This window comes from Zingiber officinale, chromosome 6B, assembly GCF_018446385.1.
Source record: "Zingiber officinale cultivar Zhangliang chromosome 6B, Zo_v1.1, whole genome shotgun sequence".
Taxonomy (NCBI): domain Eukaryota; kingdom Viridiplantae; phylum Streptophyta; class Magnoliopsida; order Zingiberales; family Zingiberaceae; genus Zingiber; species Zingiber officinale.
The window spans coordinates 116748388-116772674 of record NC_055996.1 but is presented as its reverse complement, the minus strand read 5'-3'; the positions used below and the strand labels follow the sequence as shown (position 1 = coordinate 116772674).

At 37.8% G+C, this 24287-nt stretch overlaps 1 non-coding gene across 1 annotated transcript; it reads right to left on the bottom strand.

The window, feature by feature from the left end:
- Nucleotides 1–10909: 10909 nt before the first annotated feature.
- Nucleotides 10910–11015, bottom strand: LOC121993303. The gene has a single exon (XR_006115165.1). It is a non-coding gene; the product is annotated as a small nucleolar RNA R71 (small nucleolar RNA).
- Nucleotides 11016–24287: the final 13272 nt, after the last annotated feature.

The window sequence follows — 24287 nt, the reverse complement described above, 5'->3', positions numbered from 1 at the left end:
TAGGACACAGTTTCCTTCTATAATCAACAACACACACTATAAGTGATATCATTTCCCAACTTATCGGGCTTTATTGATTCATCGAATTAAATCTCACCCATTGATAAATTAAAGAAATAAATATCAAATATATGTGCTCGTTATTATATTAGGATTAAGAGCACACACTTCCATAATAACTGAGGTTTTTGTTTCTTTATAAAGTCAGTATAAAAGAAACGACCTCTAATGGTCCTACTCAATACACTCTAAGTGTACTAGTGTAATTATATAGTTAAGATAAACTAATACCTAATTACACTACGACCTTCCAATGGTTTGTTCCTTTCCATTATGGTCGTGAGCTACTGTTTATAATTTATAAGGTACTGATAACATGATCCTCTGTGTGTGACACCACACACCATGTTATCTACAATATAAATTAATTGAACAACTACATTTATCATAAATGTAGATATTTGACCGATGTGATTCTTATTTCTAGATAAATGTTTATACCAAAAGCTAGGCTTTTAGTATACACTCTAACAACAAGTACCTTTTCCTCAACGATAGATCATACCAACACTAGATAAGCAAGTTGAATCTCCTCCACAAGATAAAAGGGAATATGGGAAGTTAAAAGTACCTTCCCCAAGACCTTCTCTAAGGGTTCCTTTTCCACAAAGGTTAGTGGGGGTCAATGAAAATAAAGACTTCGGCAAATCCTGTGACACTAATATGGTTGAGTGCAGATTTTTAAATGTATATGAAGATGAGGACTCTTCAGATGAGGATTTTATTGATAATGCAGTGGTAAATAAGTTTTCAGATCCACCTCAAAATTTTATAGGGTGTTATAGTGCCATTGAATTTTTAGATGATGAATGTGATGTGGTAGATCAACTTAAAACTGCAAGTGAAGTTATTGATCCTCCTATAGTTGATTCTCCTATTGAGGATATTGATGTTGGTTTGTTTTTTAATGTTTGTGTTGATGATGTTGATATAGAACAATGTGTAGGGAGCTGTGTTGTGGAAGCAGCATATCAAGAATCACCTCCTTTGTCCACACAATCCTTAGATGTTGTAAGAGCTGCAAGGATTGAGCATGTTGTGGACCAATGTGTAGGGACTCATGTAGATATGGTTGAGTCTCAAGAATCACCATCATTGATATCCTCAACACCTGAGCCAGAGCCAGAACCATCATTTGATTCAGAGAAAGTCACATTTACATGTTTATAAATTTCAGGTATTTCTCAGCAAAGTAAGGTTAGTATTTCTTGTGATCTTTTGGAAAATTTTATAGAGGTACCTATCATTGACTTTATTGGATGTGATTCAGTTTTTATTTCTTATTCTGCTTATCTTAATATGGTTATGGCTCTATCCTATCTAATATGTTTGTGGGAGATTTGTACTTTCTTTGCATGTGCAGATTTCACATGGGCCAATAATTGGAAGCTCAATCTGAACCGTCTTCGACCACCTAAAAATATTTCCAAGAAGACGAAGATAGAGAGAGTTATACTTTACTTTGTAGCTCCTTTGATGAAAGTTCTCTCCACAATAAGAGCCCTTGGTAGGAGGGTTCTAAAATATCTTACCCCTCCAAGAGCGAGATTTCGATGAATCTAATGAGGTGGTCGAGCTAATGACCTTAAACAAGTGCTTCTTGGGAGGCAACCCAACACTACAAGAAAAACTGCAAACGACAACGGATATTATCCGTTGTCGTAGGGTCAAAAAACTGTTGTAACTGAGGGCGTTGTAGAATGTATTGCCCTACGACAACGGTTTTGAAACCGTTGTCTTTGGAGACATTTGATAACAGTTTTTATCCGTTGTTGTTTATATGCTTAAAATTTGACTACGAAGGATACGACAACGTTTTAAAATCGTTGTGATAGATAATTTCAACAACAGAAATAAACCGTTGTGGTAGACTTTTTTTACAACAGATATAAACTGTTGTGGTAGATAATATTTGAATCGTTTTGTTTTTTTACAATAGTTTTAATATATTTTACAACGGATAAAACCGTTGTCTTTTATCACTTTTTACAAAAAAAATTCCGTTGTGATTTACCTAGTTTTTACAACATTTTTAACTGTTGTCTTTAATGTTTATTAATACCAAACAACCAATCTTATTTTAATATAAGCAAACCACCAATACAAAACTAAATATTTACTACATTAAATCCAAAATAAAGATCCATATATAATTCATCTTGTAGCCACACATATTACAAAAATATACAAAATGAGTTGTTACTCATCAAAATACACATGTTTTTCATTACTGTTCTCCATATACATTAAATCACATGTTTTCCATTTGTTGTTCTCCGTATGACTTTTAATTTACAAATTTGCAAGGCAAGCTACATCCTAACAAAGCTCACTCCTTGCATCAAAAATTTCAAGCCTCACGAATTGGCCGAGTTACGTACCTGTAAGAGAAAAATTAAACAAAACGTATCAATTCCAGATTTAGATTTATTCATATAAATCTACATAAAATACAAGCAATATAACCAACTTATAGTCTAAGAAATAAAACTTATGTAATATAAACTTATGCAATGCAAGAAATTTTAGGATTTCACATAGCTCTAATATAAAGCAATTCCATGAATTCATATAAATCTACATAAAATACAAGCAATATAACCAACTTATAGTCTTAGAATTTAACTTATGCAATACAAGCAATTCCAGGATAAAAGAAACAAATCAACTATTCAAATGTTGATTTAGGATGCGGACTTGCTGAGTTATAGATAGGATTGACAAAATGACAAGAACTTGTCTAGACAAATGTTGAAAACAGACAAGGAATTTGATATATGCTTTGTTCCTGGAAAAATGTCTTTATATACAAAACATGCTGATAATTCCAGTCAACATGCTACATACTCCATCTACTAACTCAGTCGAATCACTATACGACAAGCTTATTTCTCGGAGGCAAAGTTTAATAGACAAAACAAAAACAAAATTATAAGGACACCACAACTTTACATATAACTAAATTTACAAAATGTTCAATCAGCAAGATAACACATGGATGCATATAAGGTATTGAAATATCAAAGCAAAAGATGAGAACAAAGAGAGGCAATAAATAAGAGAAATGTCAGCCAATTTTGCTCATGATAGAAATGCAAGAATGAGGTATTGGGCAAAGGAGTTAGCTAGCACTGAAGAAACAAATTATTAGCACTAAGGAATCAAAATTAATAAGTCATGGAGTCACAAACAAACTGTTTCAAATTGATACACACTTCGCCACACAATAATAGTTGGATTATTTCTTCATGCCTTTTTTTTTAAAAAAAAATACTTGGATCAAAACTAAAACCTGACATCCATATCAATCACCTTTAAACCTTTTATAGAAAGTGACATAAGAAATTACCATGTGCACCTGCATTTATACTTCAACACTGAGGGAATTATGCTTAATGGTCTAAAAATAAGAACTAATGTAATAAAAACTAGTAGTCGATGACCCTATGTTAACAAAAAATTGTCAACGAATAATTCACATTTAAATATTTTTTAATTAATCACAAGTAGACATATGTGTGTGTATATAATATACAAACATTTACGACTTCCCACGTCGGCTTCTTTTTCCCTTTCCTTTCCTTGTTCGAATTGATGCTATTTGAATAGCTCAGGTAAAGAATGATGCAATTTCGATCATCAAACCCAAAAGAGTTGTAATGGATCAAAAATTTTGTAGGAAAAATAATAAACGATAGCATAAAAAAATCAATAAAAACAATACCAATTAAATAGAAAGGTTGTGAAAACGTTTTGAAAATAACATCACTGTATGATGTGTATAATTTATTTCATAGAACATCAAATGTAGAAACAGAGTTTTTTTTTCCTTCAACCAAACATTTAAAAAAAATAAAAATTTCCAAAGCATGAAATAACTGCCCAAATCTGTGTTGGATATAGATACTTGGATAATGACACTCAAACAGTGACACTAAGAGTGAACAATCACTAATCCTATTGAACACATGTACAATTTGTAAAAATAGTCATGTCAGATATTGCGATCATACTCATGTTGAACACTATATCAAGTCTAAGTAACATAGACATGGAACAGTTGCAGCACTGACACCATATTCAACTACACAAGCATTATCATACTAGAGATTTGAAAGAACATTAGTTATCAAATTTCGTAAACAATAAACAATAGAGTACTAGCCTTGTATGTTAAACTTGTTGAATGTACAATATCGCATAAGAAAGTTTACCTTTAATGCTATCACAATAATCACATCAGAGAGAATACACAAATCAATGAACTGATCCATAGTGAGTCTTAGCTCTTCAAGAACCTGAAAAATAAGGATGAGAATAAATACATTAATTCAATTAGCAATAAGCAGAATAAATATACCTTTGAAACTTCAAATTCCATCACAGAGATTTTTTTGGAACTAGGATCCATTAAATGACAGAGAAACCTAAGTGCCCCAAAAGTTAAAGTATCCATGTCTTCTGAGGCAACCGCAAACACCTAGAGATTGATAACAAACAAATACGTTTAGGATATTAAAGTTAAAAAAATAAAACAGATTGTGTTACATTGCATCATTTTACCTTGTCACTTTTGCAAAGAGCTGCACATTGCATGCTAACTTCATGCTGATTACATCATAATCAATAAGATCCTCATTTTACCTTATCACTTTTGAAAGTTCAAAATATATTTAAAGAAACTCTATGTTACATATGAAGAAAATAGACAATCAGCATGCTGACTTCATGCTGATTGCATCATAATCAATAAGATCCTCATGGTAATTTCCAATAAAATAGCAATATCAAAGATTACCTTGACAGTCCTTTTTCTGTACTTTCAATTCCCTCCAGATCACCAGTTTGCAAACAGCAAATGTAAGCAACTAAGACAACAAAAGAAATTCTAGCACACTAAAGTGTCCCAATAAAGGTACTTGTTATGCACAAGCAATGACCTCAATTGTTGTGTTCAGATCGTTAGTTGCATCTTCCCTCTTTGAATATCTAAAGAATAAAATAAGCTTAAAGATTATCATTATCTTGCAAAAAAAAAAAAGGGAGGGGAACAATGACAAAACTGTAAAGACTAGCTTTTTGGCAAGTTCTTGTTTCTTCATCTTTGGAGGTTGACCGTCAAATACATATCTGGTATAAAAAAATGATAATAAAATATTGTGGCTGAATGAGAAATAAAATGATATTTAGACGTGCAAATGGACTTACATTGGCTCGATACATGCTTCTAATAATCTGATAGTTCGATTGAACATCCCTTGCAAATGACTTATTGGCCATACAAAATGTCAAGAGTTAGAAGAAGAAATAAAGAAGTCCAAGTCAAGCATAGATTTTTCTCAAAATTAGAGCACTTTAACATTTATCATCAACAACAAGATGGAATAGAAGTGTAAGATCACCTTGTAACTTCGCCAGTCTGGTTAGTAAGAGTGTTCATGCCAGTTCTTCCAACAACGATCTGACAACTTTCACTAACCAAACAAGACCAATTTTCTTTGTCTACAAGTCGGTTGAGAAAGAAACGACTTTAAACTCATTGTTTTCACAAGCTCTGCTATAGATTGTGTTCATCATACAAGATTTCTTCTAGAAGCGCAGGAGATGGATATGACAAACAAACTAATTAAATTGTTCTAGCCCATGGCAATGACAGACTAAACCATTAAAAGTTTGTAGGATTATCAGTTGCTTCACTCAAACCAATTCTAACTCTCAGGCAACAGTATTCAACTATATTCCTCGATGATAAATATGGCTAACACAGTTCCAAAGAAAAAACATTTTCTAGATTCATACAAAGTCAACTCACATGAATAGAGTCTAATTGCAAATTACCATCATGGCATACACAAGGACTATAGAACATAAGCCAAAAAAGAATATTAGTTTACCTGAGCATCGTACATAACTAGAGTAGCAAATACAACAGACATGCCAAACATGGAGTCAGAAAATCCCCCACACAGTTAAGTTAGTACACTTCAATTACAAGACCTTGAAGGGAATAACAATAACTACACACTGGGGAATTTCATCAAACATTTTACATGCCTACCTCTCCAGCCCAAGCAAAGTAGCCACAACAGTAACGGCCTAGAAAAATCCAAGCATAATTGATTAAAATTCCATAGTTCAACCTCACAAATTGCAAAATAAGGGGAAAATAGAGAAGCGACAGCCTAAAAAAAGAAACGCTTCTGACAGAGGAATGAGTAGACGACATGCCTCCCGACCGAACTGCCGCCCTGAAGTCGATGCCCTTCCCCCGATCGCCGAGGTGAGAGGCTTGGCGAGTTGCCCAATGGTACCAGCGACTGCGGTCCGCGGCCGCCACCAACACCTACAAGAAGTAGAAACAACACACAAAGAGTTCGCTTTTTTATTATGGAATATTCCTAGTAGTATGCTGTAGTACTTTGTTGCGGGCAACGTCCGCGAGGTCGTCGACTCCAAGAGGGAGAGAAGAGATGACAGTGACAGGCATAGCCGCCGTCTTGGTTTGTCTTTGCGGAACAAACGCCGGTGGTTTCTGGGGACGGAAGCAGGAGGAGAGAGGAGAGGGGAGAAGAGAGGCAAAGGAGCTCCACCTCCGGTAACTCCGGCATCCTTCGAGGTCTACCTTCCCTGTCGTGGTGGAGGATCTAGCGATCGACATGATGGCGTGAAGAAATTGTATGGGGAGAGGAAAAGAAAAATGGCTTAGGGTTCGAGAACGCGAAGAGATATTTAGAGAGAGGGAAAGCAAAACTGCGCGCGAGGGGAAAAAGACCAAAGTCAAATACAACAGTTTTATCAAAACTGTTATCGTAACCCCTAAAAACGCGCATAAAGACAACGGTTTAGAAAACCATTGTAAAAAGTGTTGTTGATTTGCTCAATGACAACAGTTTTCCCAAAACCGTTGTCTTTCATATTTAATGGGGAGTTCAAAGACAACGGTTTTGGCAAAAACCGTTATCTTTGAACAAATACGGAATGCTTTCTCTTAAAACCGTTGTCGTATGGGTGTTGTCTTTTAACATTTTTGTTGTAGTGCAAGTTCATTTTCCTTATTTTCTTTTATGTCTTTAGTTCTTTCTTTATAATAAACATGTATCCTCTACTTAATTTTTCTTGTCTATCTTATTTTTATAGAATTCAAAGTTGTGGAGGAATGTGAGCATTGGATAGAGGAGTATTTTTAAAACATGAATGTCAACCATTTGGAGCTCATCACTTGGTAACTTCTCTAAAATTCATAAATCCTCTCCACATTATTTTTAGTTTTCATTGGGACAATGAAAAGTTTAAGTCTGGGGGGATGCATTAGATGCATTTGATTTAGTTTAGTTTTTGCATAATAAATTTTTTGTTTTTTTGCTAGTTGCATCATTCATCATATCATGATTGTTGGTTCCTTAATGCAAAATACTAGCACGTTTATTATCTAGATTTATGATGTTGTAAATGATGCTAGTAGTAAGCTTTATGTACTTCTTTTCTCTATCTTGGGTAGCATGAAATAAGCTAAGAATCATATGGAGATGAGTTTTAGTTTTGGCTTGACCTTAAAAATCTTACTTTCACTACACTTTGACTTGATGCTTGAATGGTTGATATCATTGAAATAGTCATGATTCATCTTGTTTGCTTAGTACTTGGTTTCCATGATGATTTTTCAAACTTCATTTTGGTTACTGGATGAGGCTCAACTCATGAAAGCTCATTTGGAAAAATCAAAATATCCCAACATTTGTGCTAAAAGTACACTTGTGAAATAAGATTTGCCCAATGCAAATACTTATGAAAAAAATTAAAAAAGAAAAGCAATGAAAAAAAATTAAAGGATATAAAAAACAGTTGTCGTGAGTGGAATCTAGCAGGTCACCCCTTTGAGACCGAGTTTGGTTACTGGGGAAATGACTGCTTAGCTTCTGTTGAGATTGAGCACACCTTTGAGACATTGGGTTGGTTGAGAAATATGAACCAAGTGAGTGGCAAGTAAGTGCCTATCACTGGTTACTTGTCTCTCACTGGAAACATTAGGAATTCAAATTTGATGACGACTTGACTAGGACATAGATTGAAACTTGAAGGGTTTTTGAGTTACTTTTACACTGTGCACATGATACTTAAGCTTGAGCCATACTTGATTTGTTTCCATGATTATGCTTGTTATTGGAACTCTTTGATAGAGTAAGGAAAGTACATTAGGGTTTATGAATGCGTTGTAGAATATATGAATTTAGATTTAAGCATTTTGCTTGAGGACAAGCAAAAGTTTAAGTCTGGGGGTGTGATGTGCGTAAATTTTATATACTTTTATGCATGTTTTGACACACATTTACATACTTTGAGCTTGCTTGATCTATGCATTTTTATACTTCCAGCTTTTCTTTTAGCATATTTACTCTTTTTGTTCGGAGATCTGCTTTTTGTGCATTTTTTGTACATAGGAGTCGAATTTAGTGAAGATTCTACATTCTTGGACAAACTTATGAGCTAAGCATTGGAGAAAGCACTTGGTCGTGTGCCACACACGGCCTTGCCTGGGTGGAGTGCTCTGGCCGTGTGGTCAACCAGGAGAAACAGACAAGGAACTTGGCCTAGCCGTGTGAACCTCACACGACCGTGCCAAGTTTTGAAGCAAATCAGAGTTCAATCCTTACATGGCCGTGTGGATCTACATGGTCGTGTAAGGTTTCCAGATACCAAGAAGGCCCTGGCCGTGTGCATCACACAACCGTGCAGGGTTCCCAGCGCTTAAAAGTGTTCTGTCCGTGTGCACCACACGACCGTGCCAGGTTTCCAGAAGTTGGGCCAGTCCAGGCGGTGTGGATCTACACAGCCGTGCTTAGAGGTCTTGATGGGAGTTATCCACGGCCGTGTATGGATGGCAGAGAGGGAAAAGGCTCTGGCCGTGTGAACCTCACACGGCCATGCGTCGGGGCCGTGTGGCGCCCGAAAGCCCCCCTCTATTTAAAGCCTCTTTGAAGATTTGAAAGGGGATCTTCTCCCCTTTGGGAGAAAGCAAGATTTGGTGGATTCCTCCCATTCTTGGGAGGATTTTTGGGCGATCTAAAGGGAGATCTTGGCGAATTCAACTCCGGGAGCGAGGATTGGATCCGAAGATAGAGCTATATTGTAGATAAGTTTTCTTTCTCTCCTCTTCTTCGATTGGGATTGAAGAAATGCTTGTAATCTTCTTATCTTTGGTTTTCTTTCTTCGTTTTATGGAGTAGATCTTTTTGTTCTAGGATGGAGGGAGTATTTGTGAGATAAATTGATGTAAACTCTTGTGGATTTGCCATTTCTTTGTTTCTATGATGTTGCCTAGTTTGTATCGATTGGATCTTGAATGATTAATTGTGATTAGGGCTTAATTCTCATTCTTGATTGATTGTTTGGATATCTTATAGACTTTGTAGAGATTAACTCTCACTCAATTTTCCGAGGGATCCACGTGACAGGTGCAAGCCCGTGTAAGGGCATTTGAGGGATAACCTTGAAGGGGAAATGAGAATATTCAAGAGGGTAGGATAGATTTTATGATTCAATCCTTGTATCTTTATGGGTTAAGAAGCTATGAACTTCTATGTTGATATCCGAGGGAAGCATAGTAATAGGTGCAATCCTGTGTAAGGACAACGTAGGTTCATATCTAATTGATCACATTTAGGTACATTTTTCAGTCCTAAGCCGGTTATCTATTGGAAGAGAGAACCGACAACCTTCTACAAATATTAGACAATTGAGAAATAAGAATTGGTAAACCATATACATTCAAGAGATCTTACAAAGAAATCAAAACTCCTAGAACCTCCCTTTATCATAACTCAAACCCCAAACTCTTGTTTGTTAATCTTTCATTTTAGATTTGTTTTTCATCCTTAGCATTTGAAACTAATTGATTAGTTGTTTAGTTATTTCGCTTTGAGATATTTCTAGTGCTTATTCCAGTCCCTGTGGATACGATAATCTTTTATATTACTTGCGACATTTCCGTATACTTGCGGAACGTAACAAGTTTTTGACGCCGTTGCCGGGGACTGCGCTATAACATTAGGAATTATCAATTGAGTTAGACTAGACATAACTTTTCTTTTCATTTGCATAGTTGTAACTAATTGTTAGAATTTTGTTTTTATAAATTTTTCATTTCTTGTATAACATTCTTGTCAATTTCTTTCTGTTGTGATTCTAATTCTGCATTCTTGATTTCTAGCATTCTAATCTAGCTTTTCTCTGTTCTTCTTTTTCTTTAAATTTTTATCTTCTTTTTCTTTTGTAAACATATCTTACAATCTTTAGCATATGAATTATTTTAGACATTTTTTTTTCCTTTTATCTTTTCTTTCTTGTTTTCATTATGCACTTTCTTTCTTTCAATTTCAATTCTGCATTTTCTTTCTTGCTTTTCATAATGCATTTTATTTCTTGTCTTTGATTCTTCATTTTATAATTTTTTTTCTTGAATATCCATGAGCACTAACATGTCATGCAGGCCCATGAGAAATTTTTCTACACCCTTTTCTGCAAGATTTTTATCTCCCATTGTGCAACCTCAAATTGAAGCAGAAAGTTTCCAACTAGACCCAGAGTTAATTTTCATGATACAAGGTCACAAATTTGGAGGAGAAATATCAGAAAGTCCTTATCTGCATCTTGAAACATTTTTAGAGATTTGCGATATGGTGAAATGTGAAGGAGTGTTAGCAGATGCAGTTCGATTGATGACATTTCCTTTCAGTATCAAGGATAAAGCAAGGACTTGGTTATATTCTCTCCATCCTCAAAGCATCACAAGTTGGGAACAATTGGAGAAGCAATTTCTGAATCATTTTTTTTCCTCCAAGCAGAACAGTGTATATGAGGAATTGCATAACAAATTTTGCTCAAGCATATGGAGAATCATTGTTTGAAGCATGGGATAGATTCAAGAGTCTTCAAAGACAGTGCCCTCATCATGATTTTGAAAAATGGTTGATTATGCACATATTCTATGGGGGAATTTCTTTCTCAGATAAGAGTTTATTCGATTCATCAGTTGGAGGTTCTTTTATGGACAAAAGTGTAGATGAAGCTTATTCATTAATTGATCAAGTGACATTGAACCTCCATGAATGGTCAAACGTAAGTTGGATGAAATCTCCCTCAAACATTCAAATAGTGCAAGCCATAAATGCCATAGAGCCTGTCGAACAAATTGTAACTCAACCATCTATGAGTGTTGAAATTCACAAGTCACAGAGTGAGGAGTTCAAACATTTAGGGGCAAAGCTTGATAGTATTGTTTCAAAATGGTTCAAAGAAGATCCCCCTTCTACACAGTCAAGATCTAATGAAAAGTGTGATGATGTTGGGTTGAGAAGTGGCAAAAATCATGAAGAACTTTTGAAGAAAGACATGTCTAGAATTGAGGAGAAGAATAATAGAAGATCACAATAACTCAGTTCCATCTTTCCAGGAAGTTCCCAAAGGCCACAAGTACCTTTTCCTCAACGATAGATCATACCAACACTAGATAAGCAAGTTGAATCTCCTCCACAAGATAAAAGGGAATATGGGAAGTTAAAAGTACCTTCCCCAAGACCTTCTCTAAGGGTTCCTTTTCCACAAAGGTTAGTGGGGGTCAATGAAAATAAAGACTTCGGCAAATCCTGTGACACTAATATGGTTGTGTGCAGATTTTTAAATGTATACGAAGATGAGGACTCTTCAGATGAGGATTTTATTGATAATGCAGTGGTAAATAAGTTTTCAGATCTACCTCAAAATTTTATAGGGTGCTATAGTGACATTGAATTTTCAGATGATGAATGTGATGTGGTAGATCAACTTAAAACTGCAAGTGAAGTTATTGATCCTCCTATAGTTGATTCTCCTATTGAGGATATTGATGTTGGTTTGTTTTTTAATGTTTGTGTTGATGATGTTGATATGGAACAATGTGTAGGGAGCTGTGTTGTGGAAGCAGCATCTCAAGAATCACCTCTTTTGTCCACACAATCCTTAGATGTTGTAAGAGCTGCAAGGATTGAGCATGTTGTGGACCAATGTGTAGGGACTCATGTAGATATGGTTGAGTCTCAAGAATCACCATCATTGATATCCTCAACACCTGAGCCAGAGCCAGAACCATCATTTGATTCAGAGAAAGTCAAATCTACATGTTTATAAATTTCAGGTATTTCTCAGCAAATTAAGGTTAGTATTTCTTGTGATCTTTTGGAAATTTTATAGAGGTACCTATCATTGACTTTATTGGATGTGATTCAGTTTTTATTTCTTATTCTGCTTAACTTAATATGGTTATGACTCTATCCTATCTAATATGTTTGTGGGAGATTTGTACTTTCTTTGCATGTGCAGATTTCACATGGGCCAATAATTGGAAGCTCAATCTGAACCGTCTTCGACCACCTGAAAAAATTTCCAAGAAGACGAAGATGGAGAGAGTTATACTTTACTTTGTAGCTCCTTTGATGAAAGTTCTCTCCATAATAATAACCCTTGGTAGGAGAGTTCTATAATATCTTACCCCACCAAGAGCGAGATTTCGATGAATCTAATGAGGTGGTCGAGCTAATGACCTTAAACAAGCGCTTCTTGGGAGGCAACCCAAGTTCATTTTCCTTATTTTCTTTTATGTCTTTAGTTCTTTCTTTATAATAAACATGTATCCTCAACTTAATTTTTCTTGTCTATCTTATTTTTATAGAATTCAAATTGTGGAGGAATGTGAGCATTGGATAGAGGGGTATTTTTAAAACATGAATGTCAACCATTTGAAGCTCATCACTTGGTAACTTCTCTAAATTCATAAATCTTTTCCACATTGTTTTTAGTTTTCATTGGGACAATGAAAAGTTTAAGTCTGGGGGGATGCATTAGATGCATTTGATTTAGTTTAGTTTTTGCATAATAAATTTTTTGTTTTTTTGCTAGTTGCATCATTCATCATATCATGATTGTTTGTTCCTTAATGTAAAATACTAGCATGTTTATTATCTAGATTGATGATGTTGTAAATGATGCTAGTAGTAAGCTTTATGTACTTCTTTTCTCTATCTTGGGTAGCATGAAATAAGCTAAGAATCATATGGAGATGAGTTTTAGTTTTGGCTTGACCTTAAGAATCTTACTTTCACTACACTTTGACTTGATGCTTGAATGGTTGATATCATTGAAATAGTCATGATTCATCTTGTTTGCTTAGTACTTGGTTTCCATGGTGATTTTTCAAACTTCATTTTGGTTACTGGATGAGGCTCAACTCATGAAAGCTCATTTGGAAAAATCAAAATATCCCAACATTTGTGCTAAAAGTACACTTGTGAAATAAGATTTGCCCAATGCAAATACTTATGAAAAAAAATTAAAAAAGAAAAGCAATGAAAAAAAATTAAGGGATATAAAAAACAGTTGTCGTGAGTGGAATCTTGCAGGTCACCCCTTTGAGACCGAGTTTGGTTACTGGGGAAATGACTGCTTAGCTTCTCTTGAGATTGAGCACACCTTTGAGACCTTGGGTTGGTTGAGAAATATGTGTTGGTGCAACCTTAGGTCAAGGTTGACCTGGTTGACCAGACTCGAGTTGACTTGACTCGAGTTATGTTTTGATGTTTGACGAGTTATGACGATGTTTGACGTGAACAGAAAAGTTGTATCTTGATGTTTGACAAGGATACAAGCTTGGGAGATTGTGGGTGCAACTCGTGGTCAAGGTTGACCTGGTTGACCCGAGGTGAGGTGACCTGACACGGAGAAGTCCAAGTATGGAAGCTTGGCACATGGAAAGTCGGAGAGGGCTCGGTAGCTCGTTCTCCGGACTGTGGTCAGAGAGGGCTCGGTAGCTCGCTCTCTGGACCGGATGTGGAAAGTCCTGGTGAGTGGAGCCAGGCAGTTTGGAAGTCCTAGTGAGTGAAGCCAGGCAGATTGGAAATCCTGGTGAGTGAAGCCAGGTAAAAACCCTAGTAAGTGAAGCTAGGTGAAAGTCCTGGTGAGTGAAGCCGGGCAAGGGAAAATCCAGATGGATCAAGGGTGATCGGACATCTGGTGTTGGAAAGTTCAAGTAGATCAAGGGAGTGATCGGATACTTGGCACGAAGAGGAAAGCCCAAGTGGGTCAAAGGGATTGACCGAACACTTGGTGGAGAATTCTAGCAGGTCAAGGGAGTGACGGATGCTAGGAATGATGAACCAACAGTCAAGGTTGACCGGATGTTGGTGTAAAGCCCGAGGTTTAGGGTCGGAGTTTGGATCGTCCGGGACCGATCTAGTGATACATCGATAGCTCGATCGATCACCGGATCGATCAAGAACCATCCAAGAGTATCAGAGGTTATCGATCGGTGGAGACCGATCGACAACGATCGAGGCGCAGAAGTTCGAGAGAAGAAGCCCGATCGGTCTACGGACCGATCAGAGGTTCCCAGATCCTGGACCGATCAGAGGTTCCCCGATCGGTCCATGGACCGATCAGAACCGAAGCGAAGGCTAGGGAATGGATCGGTCGTGGACCGATCCACATGAGCCTGATCGGTCCACGCATCGATCTGTGCACTAGCCGTTGCGACGCAATGGCTAGATTTCTTCTGTGTTTCTTCGCTTTCTTCGCAGGTTATAAAAGGAGGGCTGCTGCTGCGAGCCTCTGATCTTCTTTCTTCTTCTTTCTTACTTGGATTGAAGCTTCTGCTTCTGTGCTCTGAGGTTCTGAGCTTTGTTGAGCTCGCTTCCGAAGCTTCGCGTGAGCTTCCAGTCGTCGATCAGCTGCTACGTTTGGGTTGTGAAGTTGCTGCTTCATCGCCTCCGATCGACAGAGAAGGCAAGCGAGTGTTGCATTCATATTGTTGTTTGTATTTGCTTCTTGCTTTCCTTGTACTCCTCTCTTGTTGTTACAAGTATTGTGGCGAGGTTTCTCCACCCACAAGGAGCATTTATTAGCCGGTTCTCCGGGGACTCATCCACCGACGGATTGATAGGCTTCGTCCACCTTACGGACACGCCGAGGAGTAGGAGTTTATCTCCGAACCTCGTTACATCGGTTTGTTTGAGGTTTGTCTTCTTTCCTTTTCGTTTCTGTGTTTATTTTCCGCTGCGCTAACACGTTTTGTAGAAAGAAACGACGATTTGGGGTCGGCTATTCACACCCCCCTCTCTAGCCTCCGTACAAAGGATCCTAACAAGTGGTATCAGAGCCAGGTTGCTCTTCGTCGGATTAACACCCGGAGGAGCACAAGCTAGAGAATGGATCGACTCGGAGAAGACATCACGTTTCCACCCTTCTACAAGTGCTGCGACTTCGCGTATTGGAAGGTAAGAATGAGGTATTTTCTTATGACTAACCTTGAAAATTGGAGTTGTGTTCAATTAGGTTTCAAGCCTCCAATGGACAAGAAAGGAGAAACCCTAGAGAACAAGGAGTGGACCAAGGAGCAAATCCACCAATCAACCATCAATGATGAGGTAACGAAAATCATTGAATTTTCTTTACATAATGATATTTTGTGTAAGATAGGAGGATACAATAATGCCAAGGAGTTGTGGAACAACTTGGCCAAACTCCATGAGGAGAGCCCCACTTCAAGCCATGAAGAGGAGCCTAGTGAGCCAAGTAGCTCACATCGTGGAGGTGAGGAATTAGAAGTTGAGGGCTACTCAACATCTAAAGAAGAAGAGGAGGTGAGTTCTTCTTCAAGATCGGAGCACGAAGAAGAAGCTTCTACCTCCGGGAGGGATGAAGAAGAGAGCATCCATCCATCCTCAACCCTAGGTAACTCAAACACTTTAAGTTCAAGTAAATTGCATATAATGTGTTTTGAGTGTAGGGAATTTGGACATTACAAGAGTAAATGTCCAAAGAAGACTAAGAAGACTCCACCGGCGCCAAAGATCAAGGAAGTCGGAGTCCCAAACGCAAGGGCAAGGAGCACGTGGTGTGCTTCCAATGCAAGCAACGGGGACACTATAGGAGTCAATGTCCAAGGGGGAGGCAATCTCACAAGGACAAAAGACCAAGCACGTGTAAAGGGGGAGCGAAGGCAAACCCTAAGGTATCCTCTAAGGTTCATTCTTGCACTTCTAATAAGATACATGCTAGTAGTCTTATTGCAATTGTCAAGAATGATAAGCATGATAATCATAGAAATCAACATGTGTGCTTAGGTGCTAAACATCTTAGCCTAGATAAGAACAATACTAGGAAGGCCAACCCTAGGATTAACTCATCTAAGGCTAAGGAGAACCTAGGTAGAAACCCCAAGACAACTAGACATATGCCTAGGAACACCTCAAGAAAGAATGATAAATTAAAACTTGAGGTTTTAGAGAAAGAAAATCAAGTCTTGAGGTCAAGACTTAACACTCTAGAAAAGGCCCTAAAGAATTTAGAGAAGTCAACTCTAGGGTCTAAGGGTCAAATCTCAAAGCCCAAGGACAAGAAAGGTTTGGGTCACAAACCTAAGTCCCAAATGGTCAAGCCCACCTATCATAATGTTCCATTCGATTATGGAACAAAACCTAGGGCTAGGAAGAACAACACCAAGGTCACAAGGGGAGTCACCCCTAGAGTTGATCTTGATGAGTCCCAAATGATCAAGGCTTTAAAGCCTAAGAGGGTCATTAGGAGGGTTGCTAGGGAAGTCATCCCTAGTGAATATTTAGTGAACCCAATGAGCTCAAATAGGTATTGGGTTCCTAGGAGCGTGATTTCATCACGCTAGATGAGTTAGGGTGTGCCAACCTTACTTGAATAGGTAGTTAACCTAATCATGGCAAAAGGTGGCACTTTAGGAAGTTTCAAGGTGCAATCAAGCCTTGAAAATGAAATTGAAAAATATTCCTAAGGTGATTAGGATGTGCCAATCATATTTGAGGAGTTGTCTAGAGTCAATTTAATTGGCACATAGTGATCTAAACATCCTTGATATATGATCTTAGATCTATTACACTTAGGAATATAGAACCTATGGCAAGATGATCAAAATTATCAAAAATGGCAACTAAGGCTAGTTTTAGGTATTTTCTATACCTTTATGTGCTATTTGCCATATATCATGTCATGACATCATATTTATTTTATGATCATTTAAAATGTCATGATAATGCTTAGGTTAGTTTAAATGTCATGCTTTATTTAAGTTTCACACTTTATGCCATGACATCATGACATTGGCACATGTTTTTACTTATGAAATCATTATATGTCATGTCATCATCTTGTGCATTAATGATCAATGAAATTGATTTAAGGACTAAGACACAACTTGATATGGAGATCAAATTGATGTTTAGAAAATGCATGAGAATCTAGCCTAAGATAACCTAAACCCATATCTCACATCAAAATTGACTTGGATGTGTTTTGATACACCTTAGATGTGTGTGAGATATTAGGATCATGAGTTAGGATCAAGGTGCATAGTTCTTGTACATAGATGAGACTAATTCAAGAAGAAGGATCATAGGGAAAGCTTATGTACAAGTCATGTACATATAGTCCTAAGATTATGGTCCTAAATTAAAGGGTTAAAAATCATTTCAAAATTGATTTGAAAAACCTTGATGAAGCCATTCTAGTGATAGCATTCATCATTGAACATTGTGATACAAAGTTTACTTAACGTTGAACTATTTCAAAGTCTTTTGAACTTTGTATCAAGATTTGAAAATGGAAGTTATTTCCATCTAAAATTATTTTTCCATGATAGTATATGGTATGAGGAATGTATCCTCAAAATTTTACGATTTTTGGAATTTTCTGTAATTTTATGTGAGTTTCTGAATTTCTCCCGGGGAGAAAAATCAGAAATCTCTGATTTCAGAGGCTGGATCGGTCACCGGACCGATCCAGAGAAGTCCTGATCGGTCTGGTGACCGATCAGTGACGATCCAGAAAGCGAGGATCGATTTGGGAATCGATCCAAGTGGTTTCTGATCGGTCTGGGGACCGATCAGTGCGTGCCGAATTTCTGATTTTCAGCAGGTGTCTGAAATTTCAGTTTTTGGGAGTTGAGTTTCGGATCTCTAAAGGATTGAAACTCTCCAAGACATTGTTGGTGCAATGGTCAAGGGGGAGTTGGCCTTTAGGGGGAGTTTTACCTATTAGTCAAGGGGGAGTTTTTACTCCTTAAGACTTTTGAGGATTAGTGATATGGAATTGTCACTAAGTTGAATGTTGAGTTTAGTATCAAGGGGGAAATTAAGTGTTTCAATGAAAGGTATGAGACTTTCATTGGGAAGAAACTCTTGACCTTAATTCCCTCTTTTTGATGTGTGTCAAAAAGGGGGAGAGATGTCCCAAGGGGGAGAATGGGAGAATGTTTTGGAAAACCTAAGTTAGGTTAACCTAACTTGTTTATGGGTTTTGTCAAACATCAAAAAGGGGGAGATTGTTGGTGCAACCTTAGGTCAAGGTTGACCTGGTTGACCAGACTCGAGTTGACTTGACTCGAGTTATGTTTTGATGTTTGACGAGTTATGACGATGTTTGACGTGAACAGAAAAGTTGTATCTTGATGTTTGACAAGGATACAAGCTTGGAAGATTGTGGGTGCAACTCGTGGTCAAGGTTGACCTGGTTGACCCGAGGTGAGGTGACCTGACACGGAGAAGTCCAAGTATGGAAGCTTGGCACATGGAAAGTCGGAGAGGGCTCGGTAGCTCGTTCTCCGGACTGTGGTCAGAGAGGGCTCGGTAGCTCGCTCTCTGGACCGGATGTGGAAAGTCCTGGTGAGTGGAGCCAGGCAGTTTGGAAGTCCTGGTGAGTGAAGCCAGGCAGATTGAAATCCTGGTGAGTGAAGCCAGGTAAAAACCGTAGTAAGTGAAGCTATGTGAAAGTCCTGGTGAGTGAAGCCGGGCAAGGGAAAATCCAGATGGATCAAGGGTGATCGGACATCTGGTGTTGGGAAGTCCAAGTAGATCAAGGGAGTGATCGGATACTTGGCACGAAGAGGAAAGCCCAAGTGGGTCAAAGGGATTGACCGAACACTTGGTGGAGAATTCTAGCAGGTCAAGGGAGTGACCAGATGCTAGGAATGATGAACCAACAATTCAAGGTTGACCGGATGTTGGTGTAGAAGCCTGAGGTTTAGGGCTGGGAAGTTTGGATCGGTCTGGGGACCGATCCAGTGATACACTAGATAGCCTGATCGGTCACCAGACCGATCTGTAGGTTATCTGATCGGTCTGGAGACCGATCAGACAACAATCAGGAGGCGCAAAGAAGTTCGGGAGAAGAAAAGCCTGATCGGTCTACGGACCGATCAGGATGTTCCCTGATCGGTCTGTGGACCGATCAGGAGGTTCCCTGATCGGTCCATGGACCGATCAGAGACGGAACAGAAGCGAAGGCTAGGGAATGGATCGGTCTGTGGACCGATCCACATGGAGCCTGATCGGTCCACAGACCAATCCAGGCACTAGCCGTTGCGACGCAACGGCTAGATTTCTTCTGTGTTTCTTCGCTTTCTTCGCAGGTTATAAAAGGAGGGCTGCTGCTGCGAGCCTCTGATCTTCTTTCTTCTTCTTTCTTCCTTGGATTGAAGCTTCTACTTCTGTGCTCTGAGGTTCTGAGCTTTGTTGAGCTCGCTTCCGAAGCTTCGCGTGAGCTTCCAGTCATCGATCAGCTGCTGCGTTTGGGTTGTGAAGTTGTTGCTTCATCGCCTCCGATCGACAAAGAAGGCAAGCGAGTGTTGCATTCATATTGTTGTTTGTATTTGCTTCTTGCTTTCCTTGTACTCCTCTCTTGTTGTTACAAGTATTGTGGCGAGGTTTCTCCACCCACAAGGAGCATTTATTAGCCGGTTCTCCGGGGACTCATCCACCGACGGATTGATAGGCTTCGTCCACCTTACGGACACGCCGAGGAGTAGGAGTTTATCTCCGAACCTCGTTACATCGGTTTGTTTGAGGTTTGTCTTCTTTCCTTTTCGTTTCTGTGTTTATTTTCCGCTGCGCGAACACGTTTTGTAGAAAGAAACGACGATTTGGGGTCGGCTATTCACACCCCCCTCTCTAGCCTCCATACGAAGGATCCTAACAATATGAACCAAGTGAGTGGCAAGTAAGTGCCTATCACTGGTTACTTGTCTCTCACTAGAAACATTAGGAATTCAAATTTGATGACGACTTGACTAGGACATAGATTGAAACTTGAAGGGTTTTTGAGTTACTTTTACACTGTGCACAGGATACTTAAGCTTGAGCCATACTTGATTTGTTTCCATGATTATGCTTGTTATTGGAACTCTTTGATAGAGTTAGGAAAATACATTTGGGTTTATGAATGCATTGTAGAACATATGAATTTAGATTGCAGCATTTTGCTTGAGGACAAGCAAAGGTTTAAGTCTGGGGGTGTGATGTGCGTAGATTTTATATACTTTTATGCATGTTTTGACGCACATTTACATACTTTGAGCTTGCTTGATCTATGCATTTTTATACTTCCAGCTTTTCTTTTAGTATATTTACTCTTTTTGTTCGGAGATCTGCTTTTTGTGCATTTTTTGTACACAGGAGTCGAATTTGGTGAAGATTCTATATTCTTGGACAAACTTATGAGCTAAGCATTGGAGAAAGCATTTGAAACCAATTGATTAGTTGTTTCGCTAATTTGCTTTGAGATATTTCTAGTGCTTATTTCAGTCCCTGTGGATACGATAATCTTTTATATTACTTGCAACATTTCCGTACACTTGCGGAACGTAACAATTTGTCTTTAACAATTTAAGATCACTGCATTCAAAGTCTTGGCACATATTTGTTGGAAGAAATTACACAACTCAATGATAGTTTCACCCACTTCTTTCTTCAAGTATGGTCTGATTCCTGCCGGTAATAAAAGTTGGAGCAAAACATGATAGTCATGAGACTTAAGTCCCAAAATTTTACAAGTGGTCTCATTGACATTTTTTGATAAGTTGGCGGCAAAACCATCCGGAAACTTCACCGGTTTGATAAATTGACAAAATAAATGTCTCTCTTCAGCACTTAACATATATGTTGCTGGTGGCTTCTTCCATTTATTTCCATCTTTGTAGAGATGCATTCTTTCCTAATCCCCATGTCTTGAAGATCTAGTCTTGCCTTTTCTGTGTCTTTTGATTTTCCTTCTATGTTCAACAAGGTGCCAAGAACACTATCACATACATTCTTCTCAATGTGCATTACATCCAAGTTATGTCAAAGTGGTAAGTGTTTCCAATATTCAAGCTGGAAAAATATGCTTTTTTCGACTAGTACTTAATCTCGATAACTGAACGTTTGCGCTTTATACCTCCATATTTCTTATGCTTTCTAGGAAGACCAACATGCACATGTTCTAATTGAGCTAATATATCTTCAGCAGTTAATTCTCTAAGAGGAGATCTTGGTTCCACCTTACCATCAAATTGTTTGCTTCGCCTCATTGGATCATTTAAAGGAAGAAAACGTCTATGCCCAATGTAAGATATCTTACTCCTTATGCCTATTGAAGGAGTGTCTTCGTTACAAGTTGGACATGCTTTATACCCTTTTGTACTCCATCCAAACATTAAAGCATATGCAGGATAATCATTAATGGTCCACAAAACCGCTGCACGCATTAAGAAAGTATCATTAGTCACTGCATCTCAAGTATTCACGCCTTCCCATAATTTTTTTTACTCTTCAATTACTGGCTGAAGGAAAACATCCATGTCTTTTCCAAGTGATGTTGGTCCAAGTATTAATAAAGACAACATCATGTTTTCAGACTTCATACACTTCCAAGGTGGCATATTATATGGAACAACCATAACAGGCCACATGCTGTAAGTCGTGCTCATGCTACCAAATGGATTAAAACCATCTGTTAACAAACCAAGATGCACATTTCTAGGATCAATGGCAAATGTTGGAAATTTCTCATCAAACATCTTCCAAGCAGAACCATCTGTGGGGTGTCTTAAAACACCATCATCTTTTAGCCGTTCAGCATCATGCCATCTCATATCTCTTGCAGTGTGCCTAGAACTATACAAACGCTTTAATCTAGGAGTTAGAGGAAAGTATCGCATCACTTTTTTTGGTATTTTTTTACCTTTTGTATTTTTGTCAACCCATCTACTCACGCCACATACAGGACAATTCAGAAGCCCAGCATTCTCTTTCCAATAAAGAGCACAATCATGTTCACATACATGGATTGACTCGTACCCCAATCCTAGTTCACTTAACTTTCTCTTTGCCTCATAGTGTGAGCCAGGTAATATTGCTTGAGGAAATTCCTGCTTCAATAAATTAAGTAACATATCCAAAGATTTGTTACTCCATTTGTTTAGTACTTTCACATTCATTAATTTTACGAAGAAATTAAGCGCTAAGAAATTTACACATCCCGAATACAATTCTTTCTCAATCTCCTTCAACATATCATCAAATTTCTCACTTTGGAAATCTGGATGTCGAACAGGCTCATTAGATTCTCCTATCTCCACTGGTCCAATCAAATCAGCCAAAACATCTACCATTTCATCTTGGGCATCATTATCAGATAAAACTTCATGCTCTATTGGTGGATGTTCATATTGCTCATCATGGTAATCCCACACTTTGTATGACTATTGTATCACATATTTTATTAGGTGTATCTATACTAAGCGCAGTGGTTGATACAGATGATTCAAACAAGTATCACATGAGCATCTTATTTTTCCCTCTTCATTGACGTACTCCATAGCTTGTGTTACAAACATCCGAACACCATTTTTATATTCGAGAGAGATTCGATTCTTTACAGTCATCCAACTTTTGTCAATCATCATTTTGTAAAACTATAGAGCAAGCAAACATATACATTAAATTTCATTACATGCCATGAAATCAACCAATTCCATACATTACTATCTACCTGAATATTGCTAACTCAAGAATAAATTGCCAACTTCTAAAACTGATCCATTAACATTTATAAAAAATCTCTAACAAAAATCACAAACAAACCATATAAGACAAAGGAAAAAACATTTTAAAAATTGAATTTGAATAAATGATGAATTCAATAATTTAGCAAGAATCGAAAGATTGAATTTTATGGCAAAAGAGAAGATTTTGTGTAAAGAATTGCAAGTAAAAAAACAAAAAAGAATACCAAAACACTAACGAAAAATGACTTCAAGCAGGCTTGTAAATAGTTTCCATCCACAAATCTCTCTTGCTCTTGAATATATCTGAATCATATGCATAAAGAAACAAGTATAACAAGATAAAACATCGTATAGCCAAAAAAATCATAAAAAAAACTTGCAAGAAAACAACTTATTAGTTTATGAGGCACAAAAAATAACTCTTGTCCAATCCAACTATTTCACAGTCAATACAAGTTTAATATAGCAATGCAAGTAAATGGCTAAAAAAAGGAGATATAGGCGAAAAAGAAAAATTAAATACAACTAAATAAATAATAAAACATAAAAAGAAACTGAAATGAATAGAGAAAGATGACTAACAATGGGGGTGTCTTTAATACAGAGGTGAGGCAATGGGTTGTTATTGGTGATGTGCACAGGGGTGAGCGGCGCACCCAAAACGCCGAGAAGCAACCTTAGATCGGACCTCGAATAACCCAACTTTGAAGTTGAAACAGGAGGAGCATGATGAAGCCAATGGGCCCAACGCTCATTCCGCGATTCCCCTTATTGATTGCAATCAAATTTTGACCCTGCCTCTTTCGATTAACAACAGCTCTCTAAGAATCTTTCACTCGAAGCCACTTCCCAATAGAAAAAATAGATTTGGAATGAGATGATTTGGGGATTTTAGGTGGGGCGATAGTGTTGATGATTTTTTAGGGATTTGACGGTGATGGGAAGATAAGGAGTGAGGAGGGTTTTGGTGGGAGATGAAATTTTACACATTAAATATACAATAATTATTTAGATATATAATACTTATAATAAATAATATACCAATTTTACTATGTTCAAGCCTTAATGGAATAAGGGAAGAGAAATTACGGTTTGGTAAAAAAAAAAAATACTATTCGGCAACATTTGGAATGCGTCGTAGAATGATATACCTATTTTGCGACGCTTCTAGCTTATCTTCCTGCGACGCATAACTGAGTCGCGTTGCCAAAAGATAGAAAGCGAGAGAGGAAAAATTTCCCGCTACATTTTAGCGATGTGAGTGTTCTTCGCGTCGCCAAATGCTCACATATGGCGACGCATTAACTTTGTCCGGTCGCCAAATAACCTAAAATAAAAGAGGGAGAAAGTAGCT